Source organism: Lepidochelys olivacea (assembly GCF_965140295.1).
Source record: "Lepidochelys olivacea isolate rLepOli2 genome assembly, chromosome: 2".
NCBI lineage: Eukaryota > Metazoa > Chordata > Testudines > Cheloniidae > Lepidochelys > Lepidochelys olivacea.
Window position 1 is genome coordinate 180,981,666 of NC_140412.1, and position 13,200 is coordinate 180,994,865.

Genomic DNA, 13,200 nt, shown 5'->3' on the forward strand with positions numbered 1-13,200 from the left:
GTCTACAAACAAATTGTACTATTTATATTTATACCAGTATAGCCCTGGGGAAGCCACATTCTGATATAGTTAAAGAGGCACGACTGCCCTAATGTGGATAATGTTATACTAGTATAAAAGTGTTTATACCTGTGTAGCTTATTTCCACAAAAGAACAGGAATAAGCTATATTGGTATAAGGCACCTTTATGCTGGTAGAACTGCATCCACAGTAAAGTTGTACTGCTATAACAATTTCAGTAAAAATTAAAATCCTAATCAACATAGTTACACCCCTATAAAATCTGTGGGACCCCAGATTTATTTTATATACCTCTTACCAAGTGCTTATTTCAAAGCCCATGATTCTGTAAATCAACTCAATAGCATGGATGCATTTGCTCACACTACTTTCAAGATATTTCCTAACTACTCCAGAGTACTTGCTCCAAAGGGCATGCATGGCAAAAAAAAATTTTTTTTTTTAAATATAGATTTCCAACTCTGTCCAGTCTTGACTCCCATTACAATTTAAGTAAGAAAAAAGGAGTCCAAAAATAGAGTAATCAGCAGGGAAGAGAAAATAACAGTTAAGGTGATGTCACCGCCTTTGCATAACTTTTCTAAAGTAAGCGGCTCTCCCTCAAATGCATCTTGCTTACATGGTAGCACTTTGAGCCTGAGAGGGAATGAAGAGTGTATTCTTTGTTATGTTCTCTGCTCCAAACAGGAAAGTAAACTTTTATTTAAAGTGATACCCTTCTGAATATGATCTTCAATATTAGGGGATTCTCACTGACGTCTACAATGAAATACTTCGAGTCTTTTAGGACGTTCATAGAAGCAGGCAGCGTTAAAGAACCTGGATTGGTGTCGTCCATTTTATTGCAGAAGAAGGTTCTCCAAAAACAATTTGGGGAAGTAAATGTTTTTCTCTCTCCCGCTCATTCATATCTGTCTGTTCGCAGAATAAGTTAAATAAAAAAAGTAATAGAGCCTTTGTTTGTTTTATGACTGGCATTTCACAGCACTGACTCTGGCTGTGGTATGAGAATTCCCAGTAGGAAGTCTGCAGCATTTTTCCCTTTACCACCTGTGCTCCTAATGTTCTATTGAATTTCATTACGGTCCCATCCGAGGTCTCATGAGCTCCATTCACTTTGAGCAGATTGATTACTGTCTGCACTCTGGATTATGTGGTCTAAAGAACGTGTATTTAATGTTTTGCTGGTGCATGAACAAAAACTGTTGCGGCTTCAGATAGGGGAGAATCTATTCAGTGACAATAAATTAATGTTGATGAATAACCTACCTACCATTCTCACAGATATGGTATCTTTTAATTACTGTGTCTTTGCCTGGTCAGTTACAGAACCTTGTCCTCCTAAAGTCAGATTGAGGACATGGGAGTTAATCTTCATTGGTATGATTGGGTTAGTCCGTGTGTATAAATCATATCCCATCTTTTGGGACCTCCTGCTAGAAAAACAGAAGTTAGATTACCCATCTCTGTCAGATGTGCAGCGGCTCTCAACCAGGAATTGGGGGCTGTGAGCAGGGCCAATGTTAGGTTTGCTGGGGCCCAGAGCAGAAAGCCGAAGCCCCACCCTGCGGGGCCAAAGACCGGGGCTCTGAGCCCTTCCACGTGGGGCTAAAGCTGAAGCCTGAGCAACTTAGCTTTGTGGGGCCACCTATGGCATGGGGCCTCGGGCAATTGCCCTGCTTGCTACCCCCTACCGCCGGCCCTGGATTTTATATGAGGAAAAAGAGAGAGAAAAAGGTTGAGAACGCCTACGTTAGAGCATAATAGTTTGCTCCGAATCCAGCTCCCAGTGAAGAAAGGTTCATATCACATAAACAAATTTCTATAATCAGTTCTTTCTTTTACAGTCTCAGCAGAGAAGCCAAAGACTGAAACTGCCCTTTCACCCCACAAGCCATACTGGTAGGGCAGAATTGGGAATCTTGCACTGCTTTGTCCTGTGCAGTAAATACTGTTCCCAGTGGATAAACATAGAAGGCTCCCATCTTCATCTCTGTTAGTGTGGCACCGGAATTTTCACACACAACTGAAAAAAGTAAAATAAAGCCTTTTAGGAACATGTAAAGCCAGTCCTGTCCTTCTACTTTAGTTGTTGGTTGCTGATCATCATCCAATCTTGCCGTCTCTGTGGGCGCCCCCCTTCCCCCCGCTATGTGTCACAGTCCTTTCTTTTCCTTTGAATACATGGTTAGCATACTTACTTTTAAATGCCTTGCAAAATGACGCCTAAAAGATACATCTTAGGATACCCTAGGAGCGCTCTGTGTATATAAAATTGAGTTTATAATATATATTGCTTAAGAGGATTGGGGGAAGCTCTTCATTAAGAGAATATTAATGTTACATGGTTCAGTACTCAAAAATGCCAAAGTTTCATGTGAGACCAGGTGGGTAATATCTTTTATTGGGCCAACTTCTGTTGGTGAGAGAGACGAGCTTTTGAGCTTACACAAAGCTCTTCTCGTCTATAAAACGGTTGTTTGTGCTGAAGTTAATTGTTACACTTTATGACTTCTAAAAATGTATTAAATAGAAACGTCATATCTCTTGCTTGTGTTTAATCTTATTTCCTTTCTTGGCCTCACTGGACTTTTCTCTCCTGTAACACATCATGTTTTATCTTTTACTGCATGGTTTTCAGTGTCCGTTTCTTCTTTATCCTTCTGTTTTTTTCCTCCTCACCTTTTTCTCTTCTCTTCTCTCCTTGCATTATGTTCTCTACCTCCTCTCTCTTTTTTCTCTCTCTCCCATTCCTCCCCAATCCCTTCTCAAAATCTCTCTCAGTACTTTCTTTTTTCTAACTGTCCCAACGCTGTCAACCCCAGGTATTCAAAAATCATGAGTCAGATCAAAAAAGCCAAGAGATTGGTATAAAATGACGAGATTTAAAAATTATCAGTTTTGATTTCTTTTTATCTGCCTTTAGGAGCTTGTGCCTTTAGGACTAACATTTTTTAGTTCTTCTCTGCAACTGTGAGGGCTAGAAACTGCCTTTTTATTAAGCTGAGTCACACATAATCACATAGCTCCAGGAGTTGGAGCTTTCAGAAAAAAACACCAAATATCTTGCCTACATCCTCTTCCTCACTTCCCTTCCTTTATAGGGCTTGAAAAAACTACCAAGAACCTAATAGCCAAAGGACTAAACTAAGCTAAGAGTCCCCACCATCCAGGAACAATGTCTATGTGAGATGCTAAGCTTCAACTCCCTGATGCTGGGGAAAGGACGGTGCTGGTCTTTGCTTAGGGGCTTCATTTTTTTCAGAGCCACTGGCTAGTAAGTATCTTTATTTGAAACTCTTACCCACACACCCCGAAAGGGAGATGAGGGAAGAGATTGCCCTAACATTCTCCTCTTCCTCCCACACCAAAGCCTTCTGGCTGATGTGAGGGAGGTTGTAGTGAGGGGTCTTTTCTATTTTACTCCTTCCAGCTTTGGTTTTTGAGTTCTTCTCTCCCCCTGAATACTCCCTGCCTCTGCTGATGCTGGTGGAAAAGGAAACAGACCAGAATCTTGTCACTTTCACTGCTATCCACAAGATCCTAGATTCACAGTGGGAAGGTGACCCATGCAACCATAATGCTAGAAACTTTTTTCTAAATAAAAATTTAGAATCTGCAGACAATAATGGCTCTCACTGTGGGGCAAGTGGGTTTCCCACACGTGTATAATGCTTGTAGTGGAAACCTGCCGCAATGATATCATTCTGAGTGCCTCAATTCTGGGTACTTTGACATACCTTAAAAAGGGGTCTGATTTTCAGAAAGTGCCAAACACTCACCCTCTGAAAATCAGGCCCCATTGAGGTGTCTCAAGATGAGCACCCACAATTTGAAGCCCCCCTCCTCCTCCACCAAATCACTAGTCACTTTTGAAAATTTAGGTCAATATGTTTAGCAATTTTTTTTAAACTTCTCACTCTCCTTGTAATACATTTGCTTTAAGTGCAATTTTTTCATATAGGAAGAATTTAACACTGCAGCTATTAAAGATGACGGAGCCACTTCTTTTGGAGGTGAAAGACCATCATTGTACTAAATTGGAATCTTACTGCTGAGACATCACTTTCAGGGAAGATGCATGGGCCTGTCAATATCTCATTTAATCTTGGCTAGTGAGAGAGTAATCTTGTCACTTCAACAAGCAGCCCCTGGTATAAAATAACCCTATATATACAAACAGCAGTGCTGTGAATATATTTTGAGAGGAGGGACTGGGGAGGGACAAGGGTGCTAATCATACGATGTAATACCTATTGACGATGCATAGAACAACACAAGGAGGCTGCTTATCTGTTCAGTTTTATTTTTTCTCTCTTCCCCAACCTCCCACTTGCAAAGTGGTTCTGTTTGGAAATCTTAGTTGATCTGTTGGCTTGGGATATTGATTTCTGCAAGCTGACATAGCTTTTGTGTAGAATGAAAGTGGAATTGAGTAGATATTATACAGGTTTTTGATGGTGGGAGTGGAAATCTGATTAACCTGTGCTAGTTGGAATAGGATGCCAAGATCAGCAGGTGTGGGAGAGGCACAGCAGGACCAGTAAATAATGTAAGCATAGCCACTGAGATGGTGAAAGAGAAGAATCATTTCACGCGAAAAGGTTGTTTTCCTAATGTCAGATGCTTTCGTGTTCTAGCTGATTTATTGGACAATGTAATTTGCCAGCTTGATCTGGTGAATTCTAGCCAACTAATGGAACTTTTTAAAATGTTGCAGTGTGTGGCTTTTAATTGGTGAATTTATAGCATTTTTGGAACTGGCAGTTGATGGCAGAGGCCAGGTGTTTTCGAGGCAAGTGCTGTGAAAGAATCTCTAAATTGAACCTCAGCTGTTGGGGGCCTGCTTCTGCTCCAGTTTTCGTTGAAATGGTGCTCATAAAAAAAAGGTTTTTACTCACTCACTGACCACCCCCATAGCAATCATATCACATGATTAGAGGTATGAAAAAACTTCCATATGATAGATTTAAAAGGATTGGGAGGGTTCAGCTGGGAAAGGGGGATATGACAGAGGTCTATAAAATGGTGACTGGTGTGGAGAAAGTGAATGAGGACGTACCCCTTCACATAAAACAAGCACCAGGGGTCCCCTGATGATATGAATAGGCAGCAGGTTTAAAACAAAAGAAAGTACTTCTTCATACAACGCACAGTCAGCCTGTGGCACTTGTTGCCGGAGGATGTTTTGAAGGTCAAAAGTATAACTGGGTTCATTAGAGAAGTTCATGGAGGATAGGTCCATCAATGGCTATTAGCCAGGAGGGGCAGGGAAGCAACCCCATGCTCTGGGTGCCCCTAAAGCTCTCCAGAGCTCTGCCAGAAGCTGGGACTGTACAATGGGATGGATCACTCAATAATTGCCCTGTTCTGTTCATTCCCTCTGAAGCATCTGGCACCAGCCACTGTCAGAAGACAGGATACTGGGCAAGATGGACTATTGGTCTAACCCAGTATGGCCTTTGTTATCTTATGTGCTTACAGATGTAATGACTATTATAGTTAAGGTTGTGTGTTTCTTTTCTGACGCCTCTGCCACTTAGACCTTTCTAAAACTTTTAACTTTTGGTCTGAAATCTTCCAAGTGGTTCACCTGAAGATGATTTTTGTTTTGAAAGTTTGTGCTAAAACATGTCTTTTTAATGTCATGTAACCCAACTAACCCTGTCCACAGTGCTGGGCTATTCCTGAGAGGTATAACTTAGCCCATTGGCTGTAGAGGAAGGTAATATAGACTTGAAAAGTAATACTGACAGAAAAAAATATTCAATAACTTGAGCTAGAAGCAACACTCAGAAAACAGAATTCCTTGGTTCCCCAAAGGGATCTAAGCAAATACAATGAGAATGAAGGAGCTTTGCACAAGGTTCATAAAGAACTGTATATTAGGGATCTCGCCTGAGATTATGCTTTTGGATTTTGGAGGTCCCACCAACACCGACTTTAAGAACATTAAAGGAAATGGAAAATTGAGGTGAATGAACAACTTATGTAATGATTAAATGATGATTTTACAGGCAAGCTCATAAACTGACAGTGAATCTGTTTCTAAAAACGTCGGCCTACTAAATATTCAAAAATGGAGATCTATTAATTAGAGAAGCTGGAACCCAGGAAAAATAAATTCTCTCATCCAAGTAAATCCATGAAACCAAGGAGAGCTGGTTTGGTTCCCTAGCTTGTGTAAGGTTCTGTCTACACTGTGCCACAATGCAGAGTACAGGGAGATGAACTGTAGAGCACACCAAAGTGTTGTGTGTGGAATGCCCTGTGTGAATGCTGCTGGTGCAAACTAAAAGGTACCTATTTTGTAAGACTACTATGTGAACCCGAACAAGGTACCTTTTAAAAAGAAAAGGAGGACTTGTGGCACCTTAGAGACTAGCAAATTTATTAGAGCATAAGCTTTCGTGAGCTACAGCTCACTTCATGCATCCGATGAAGTGAGCTGTAGCTCACGAAAGCTCATGCTCTAATAAATTGGATAGTCTCTAAGGTGCCACAAGTACTCCTTTTCTTTTTACGGATACAGACTAACACGGCTGCTACTCTGAAACCTCTCTAGGTACCTTTTAGTTCACACCAGCAGCATCCACATGGAGCAGTTAGATCGCAACACTCTGACGTGCTCTTCAATTTGCACCCCTGTGGTCTGTGGTGTAGACTAGCCCAAAGAAACTGATGTTTTCCTGCTTGAATTATTTTTGACTGGAGAGCCAAAAAAGCTGGGTATTGACTGTGCTCAAATCAATAAACATGTTGCTTGGATGTTTTCCTTTTGTCTCCATTGACTGAGGTAATATGTCCAGGAGTAATTTTGTCCTAGAGCAATGGGAATTACAACATGGCATGTTTCTCTTCCTTGCAACCTCTTTAAAACGGACTGTGGAGAAGTGTACCATAACACCTGGCACTGTAACACTTTTGGAAATGCCCACCACTGTGAGGAAAACAGTACAAGGGCCCCTATCACTAGTTGAACTCCACCAGAGGACTAATTTATATACACTGTGGATGTGAATATGTTTTGCGCGGGTATGGATTGCTAAATGCAGTAAAGGCAAATCATATTTGTGGATTCTTCCTCCCCTAGGGTTATGAAGTTCACTGGTGAGGAAAGTTGTGGAGATGGGAGTAAAATTATGGAGCAAATGTTATGAAAATGATTCACCCATCTATGTTTTATAAACAGGTTTTGAATACCTTCTCTGACTTCTGAAATGTCCCTTGAGGAAAAAAAAGTGAATAATGGATTTCTCACTCAAATGATACTGCTCTAAATAATGCAGTTGAGTCTGCAGCCATGGCAGAGACGAAACAAATACAGCATTTAATAACTATTATTGGTGCACCAGTCAGAGAAAAGGAATTTTTCAAGGTATTCAGAGAAGACCATTTAATAACAGTCATGATGAGTGGAAAGTTAACCCTGTCTCATATAGATTGCCTTTTTAAACTCCAAGTTATTCTCATGAATGTTTCCTGAAATAACCGTATCCTTTTTGTTTAGTGTTCTATACTAACTTTAAAAACCTTCCTCAGTCAATACTCCTACATTTATTACTAAAACTTGATATCACTGTGACCATGATCCTGCAAAGCCTCCTCCATTTAATCATATGAGTTGTCCCATTGATTTCAGTGGATCTACTCACACGAGAAGAGTTAAGTACATATCTGTTTGTAGGGCCAGGGTCTATGTTTTTAACTATATATGAGTTTCTATTCTGGAAAGCTGCAGGGTTTGAAAACACGTTTTTCAGTCTAACCAGAAAAGTGGTTCCATAAGTTCCACTAACAAGCTGCTGCTTCAGTGTTTTTAAGTAAAACTATACTGCTCAAATGTTCAGGGTTACTGGGAGATATATGACTGCACACTTCCCATTACAGTCAGTGGTTCAGAGATCGGCCTTTGGTCCACTGGGTCTGATCTCTTCTTTCTTTCTTTCTTTCTTTCTTTCTTTCTTTCTTTCTTTCTTTCTTTCTTTCTTTCTTTCTTTCTTTCTTTCTTTCTTTCTTTCTTTCTTTCTTTCTTTCTTTCTTTCTTTCTTTCTTTCTTTCTTTCTTTCTTTCTTTCTTTCTTTCTTTCTTTCTTTCTTTCTTTCTTTCTTTCTTTCTTTCTTTCTTTCTTTCTTTCTTTCTTTCTTTCTTTCTTTCTTTCTTGTGCCATTACACATCTCTAACAATCTCAGGTATGCAAAATCGTTCCTGTATCCATAATTAAGAGAGGGGGGGAAAAAAACTTGTTAAAACCCTAATGGAACTTCAAATACACTGTATAAAACAGAAAGGAAAGCGGTGACTAATGTAACTCTTGAGTTCTGATGAAATCACGAACCTCTTGAGTTTTGCTCTCACGGCTACGCATTAGAAGTCGTGTTAAGAGCCGTATATCACTACTTCGGTGATAACGACTTTTTATTGGATAGAACTTGTTGAACAGCAAATATAGGATGTGTGTAGGATCCATTGATGGAATACTTTTAATATATTACTGTAAACTGAATATCATGGCATGATTGTTTATTATGTGCTACAATGTGCCCTATGAAAGACGGTACATTTTAAAAATCAGCTATTTTGTTAACATGCATTTTGCACAGGTCTGAGATGGGTGCTCAGAGTGTCACAGTGAAATACAAGGTGGAGCAGATTGTTCAGTATAAGTAGTTAAGATATGTTGCAAGAGATCATTCAAGGTGAAGTGGTCCATTAACTCCTCTGCAGTCATAGGACAAAAAAAGGGGGTTCGTCGGTTACAGTTTCTTGTAATAAACAATAAATCTAGTGTCTTTATTAAGATCATGATTTTTAATGTCCAGCAAAATTATGAATTTAAGCTTTCAGGCTCATCTTTTGAAGGTGTTGTGCAGTCTTCCTTTGAGGATGAGGACTGATATGAAGTTATCATTTTATGAAAAGTGTTTTTCCCTGGCTGTTATGTTGTTGTTGTCTTTTATCATTTTCTGGCTGATGCTGTTACAGATGGGTCTGTCTGGGTTCCCTTGCTTGTGTATCTTGGGAAACATGTAGAAGGTCTCTGGGGTGGACCTTTCAGACTGCCACCTGCCATCAGCACAATTCTTGTTTGTTAACAAACGAAACTCAAAAAGCCACAACACTATGGGCCACACCTTATCTTCCTTATTCTACTGAGTAGCACCTTACCCACAACAGTCCCTTGAAGTCAGGCAGGGCTTTCACAGAGCGCCAAATTATGTTCTAATCTAGACTATACAGTGGCAAGGAGGCATAATGGGGCTCAACACCCTCTTACATCCATCTACCGGTTACCCACATCATGAGTAGCAGCACAGGAGGGGATGCAGGCTCCACAGAGCTGATATGCCCCTTCCGAGTGCAAGAGGACAGTGAGTAGGTGGAGCCTTGACTCTATCCCCCACTATGCATCAGCCGTGCAGGTATGCGGCCATCTTAGGGAGAGTACACTGTTCCAGGCATCCACCCAGTACACCATACTCACTCCCCAGAGCAGCTAGGAGACCAGGAAAGAGATTGGGACTACTTTAAGGAGGGTGCAGCTTGGGCTGCTTTCAGGACAGTGCAGCAACATGTTGCCTCTAACACAGAGCTCATGGCAAAGCCATGACTTAACCCAGAATAAGGTACTATTCAGTATATGGGTATCAGAATCTGGTCCTATTTAATTTATTCATATATAAATGACCTATGGTTGTCAAAACCTGATACCTTTACTGGGAAACTGATCTGTACTTATGTGTTTGGAAATGGATGTGTGTGTTGGTGACTTATTGCTACCCATTGTTTGCATGCAACAGAATAATGAAACATTACTTTTTTGTGCACTTTGCTCTGTTCAGCCCTAGTTCATGCAAATCCCATGAGAGTTACATCAGACTAGTGCAGAGACTTGGATGCCATCTCTAAACAGTGTAACAGAACAGGATTTGAAAATGGAGCATAGGCATGGACAGAACAGTACACTAGAGAAGCATATTAGTGCATTGAACCTCTCTCTTGGCTGCATTAAAATTGTAATTCATTGGTCTGTACTTCTAACATTAAAAGTGCATGAACATTTTTGGCAAACATTTCATTCATCACTCAATGCCAAATGTTTTAAAAGTATTTATAAAGCAATTCCTATATTTTCAGGCTTGTTACAATGAGTCAGTTCAGTCCCTTTTATAACTTCTCTCAAATTAGCTTGCGGTTTGAATTGGCTGCATACTAGTTGAAATGAAAAGCAAATAAACAACTGAATTGTTTACATTTTGCAGTGGGAGGGGAATGTAAATATGGAAGGTCTGGGTTGCACATTAATAATTTATTCAGAATTCAATGAGACTTCTATGTCTTTTAATTAATTCATATTTTTCCCTTCTGGGCTGGTGGGGAGGGGTTGGCAGAGTACAAAGGGCAAACATGTGTCTAGAGGCCCATTGAGTTTCAGGGAAAAGATGGATTCATCCTATATCCCAGAGTGCAGAAAAGGGTTCATCTGAAATTTTGGAGAACTGAATGATTATAAACCAAGGCTTTTTTTTCCCTTTCTTTTTTTAAAGATAACCCCTCTTCATACATAGACAAGCGGCTTTTATATCCATTCAGTGATATTTGGAACACTGATTTGGATACAATAACAGTTATATTGTCCCTTGCAGTATGAAATGAAAGAAAATGCCATAGAAACTGCAGGCATCCATTGCTGACTTGTACTTTACAAGCTTGAGCAGACACTACCATGCAAAAACATTTGCTTGTTGCTAGTCTCCAAGATTTAAGGGCTATCTCTCTGTGTTACAGTTTGACTATGTTGGAAACCTGTGAATTAAACAGGAGAAGTCAGCAATGTTTAATAGTGCTAAATATATTTTTCCTGTTTGGGTTTACACATCATGTTCTCTAATTATCTCTTTTGGGATTAAAAACTGCTTGCTCTTGCATTTGCTGGATGCATCTTATTATATTTGAAGGAACAAGAGACATACAGGGAGTCTCTTGTTGACCTATTAAAAGAGTGGTCTGGAGTTACTAAACTGGGTCAGTCTTAAAATATGCAGAATTTTTTTTACCTATTCTTTAGATGGGTTTAATTCATGATTTAAGGCTTAAACCAACGTTTATATTGTAATGTTAATGGTTTTCGACTTACTCTGTGATCTACATTTTTTTAGATGGCATTTGAAATAACAAAAATGAACTATATAGATTATTATTTTTCCAGTGGTACCTCAAGGTCTAGCCAAAACCAGGATCTCTGTTGTGCTAAACCAGGATATCTGTTGTGCTAGATGCTTTACAAAAGCATAATAAGCAACAGTCCCTGCCCTGAAATACATACAATCCATACAGATTAAGGACCTGATCCAAAGCCCATTGAGGTCAATGGAAAACTTCCAGTGACTTCTATGGGCTTTGGTTCAGGTCAGCTCAGAACTTGACATACATTTTGCAGAATCTTGTGTGTCTTAAGAGATGTGTCCTATGGCAGACTTCCAAAACACACCCTCATCTAGAGCAGTAATTCTCAACCTTTCCAAACTACTGTACCCCTTTCAGGAGTTGATTTATCTGTGTACCCCAAGTTTCACCTGACTTAAAATCTACTTGCTTACAAAGTCAGTCAAAAAATAAAAAAGCGTGTCATCAAACCATTACTGAAAAATTGCTTACTTTCTCATTTTTACCATATAATTATAAAATAAATCAATTGAAATATAAATATTGTACTTACATTTCAATGCATACTATATAGAACAGAATAAGCAAGTTGTATGAAATTTTAGTTTGTACTGACTTCACTAGTGCTTTTTATGTAGCCTGTTGTAAAACTAGGCAAATATCTAGATGAGTTGATGTAACCCCTGGAAGACCTCAGGGGAATTCCCAGGGGTATGTATAGCCCTGGTTGAGAACCACTGATCTAGAGGATCTGGGCAAGTCAGGGATGCAATAGGAATGTCCACTTGCCAATAGGATGCAAAAGGTTCCTTGTAGCTGCTAGGGAAGGCCGCCCCAGGGAGTTTGTCACTTCGGAGAGATCAGAAGGCTTCTGTGCATTCAAGAATTGAAGGGGGAAAAGGGTGTGGGTTGTTCGAAGTTTCAGCACAGAGGTAGCTGAGCCCTTCTTAGTCAATTTTTCAAGTTGGGAATTGCAGAAGACCAGTGGGCTGCTGGGAGGGGTTAAGAGCAGACAGAGTGCAGACCCAAAAAATGCAGGGCATTTTTTAATGACATGTTGGGCACATGCCTAGGATCAACTCTGGATTCATGTGTTTGGGGCAGGGAAGAGGCCTTGCTCTCCAAAAAACAATCTGGGTAAATCTGAGATTATGCTATCAGGGTGGAGGAAGCAACGGAAAGATGGGGCAAGAAATTATACCTGCCCCCATGATTGAGGATATGTGCCTACCATTCGTTTGCAATCTGGGGGTGTTGTTGGATTCCCCACCTGTTGTTAGACAATCCGTAGCAGCAGTGACCAGAACAGCATTTATTCATCATCATCTGGCCCTGAGAGTAAGACAGTTTCTCTTAAAGAAACTACTGCTCTGCTACTTCGAAAACAGTTTCTCTTAGATTCAGACCTTGCTGCTGCGATCCATTCATCTGTCATGTCGGAATTAGACTCATTCTATGTAGTACTCCTCAAAGATTGAACCCAGAACCTGAATGTGGTGAAGTTTTTTGGGGAGAGGGGCAATGAGATAAGGGTCAGTTGTTTGTGAGGGTGTTCAGAGAATATTTGGGTTTGATTGTTATTTATGGTGCATTTTCTTTGTTTTTAGAGAGGCTGCTGGGTTTTTTGTCACTGTTCTTTTAATTATGTCAAAAGCATGCAACACTCAAGATAGGTGCAGTATTGCCAGTTTTAAGCACGCAAAAATCATGAGATTGACTTAGAAATCATGAGATTTTTAAACTAATAAATGTGTGGGGTTCTTTTTAATTTGCCTGCTGCTTTAGGGTTCTGTTTTCCAAGCCTTTCTCTGCATTCATGAGAACTAGGAGTTGTTTGTTGTTGTTGTTTTTTTTAAATGCTGAAATCCTCACATAATTACATGAATCTATCAGCTGGGGATTTAACTAAAACATCAAATATTGCAACACTCATAATAAAACCAAGGGAGTTGGCAATTTTTGCTACTTATCCATTGCAATAACTAAATCAAACAAACAAAAACAAAAAAGTA

General features: G+C 39.9%; 1 protein-coding gene across 3 annotated transcripts in view; it reads left to right on the plus strand.

Moving 5' to 3' along the window:
• Positions 1-13,200, plus strand: part of ELMO1 (engulfment and cell motility 1) — a 417,156-nt gene that overhangs the window by 244,297 nt on the left and 159,659 nt on the right. Inside the window, exon 1 of one of the 3 annotated variants that reach the window (XM_084621576.1) lies at positions 11,263-11,266. The exons of the other annotated variants lie outside the window; for them this stretch is intronic. The gene's annotated coding sequence lies outside the window, so the exon portion shown is untranslated. Of the gene's footprint in view, positions 1-11,262; positions 11,267-13,200 lie in introns of those variants that run through there. 3 annotated transcript variants of the gene reach the window in all.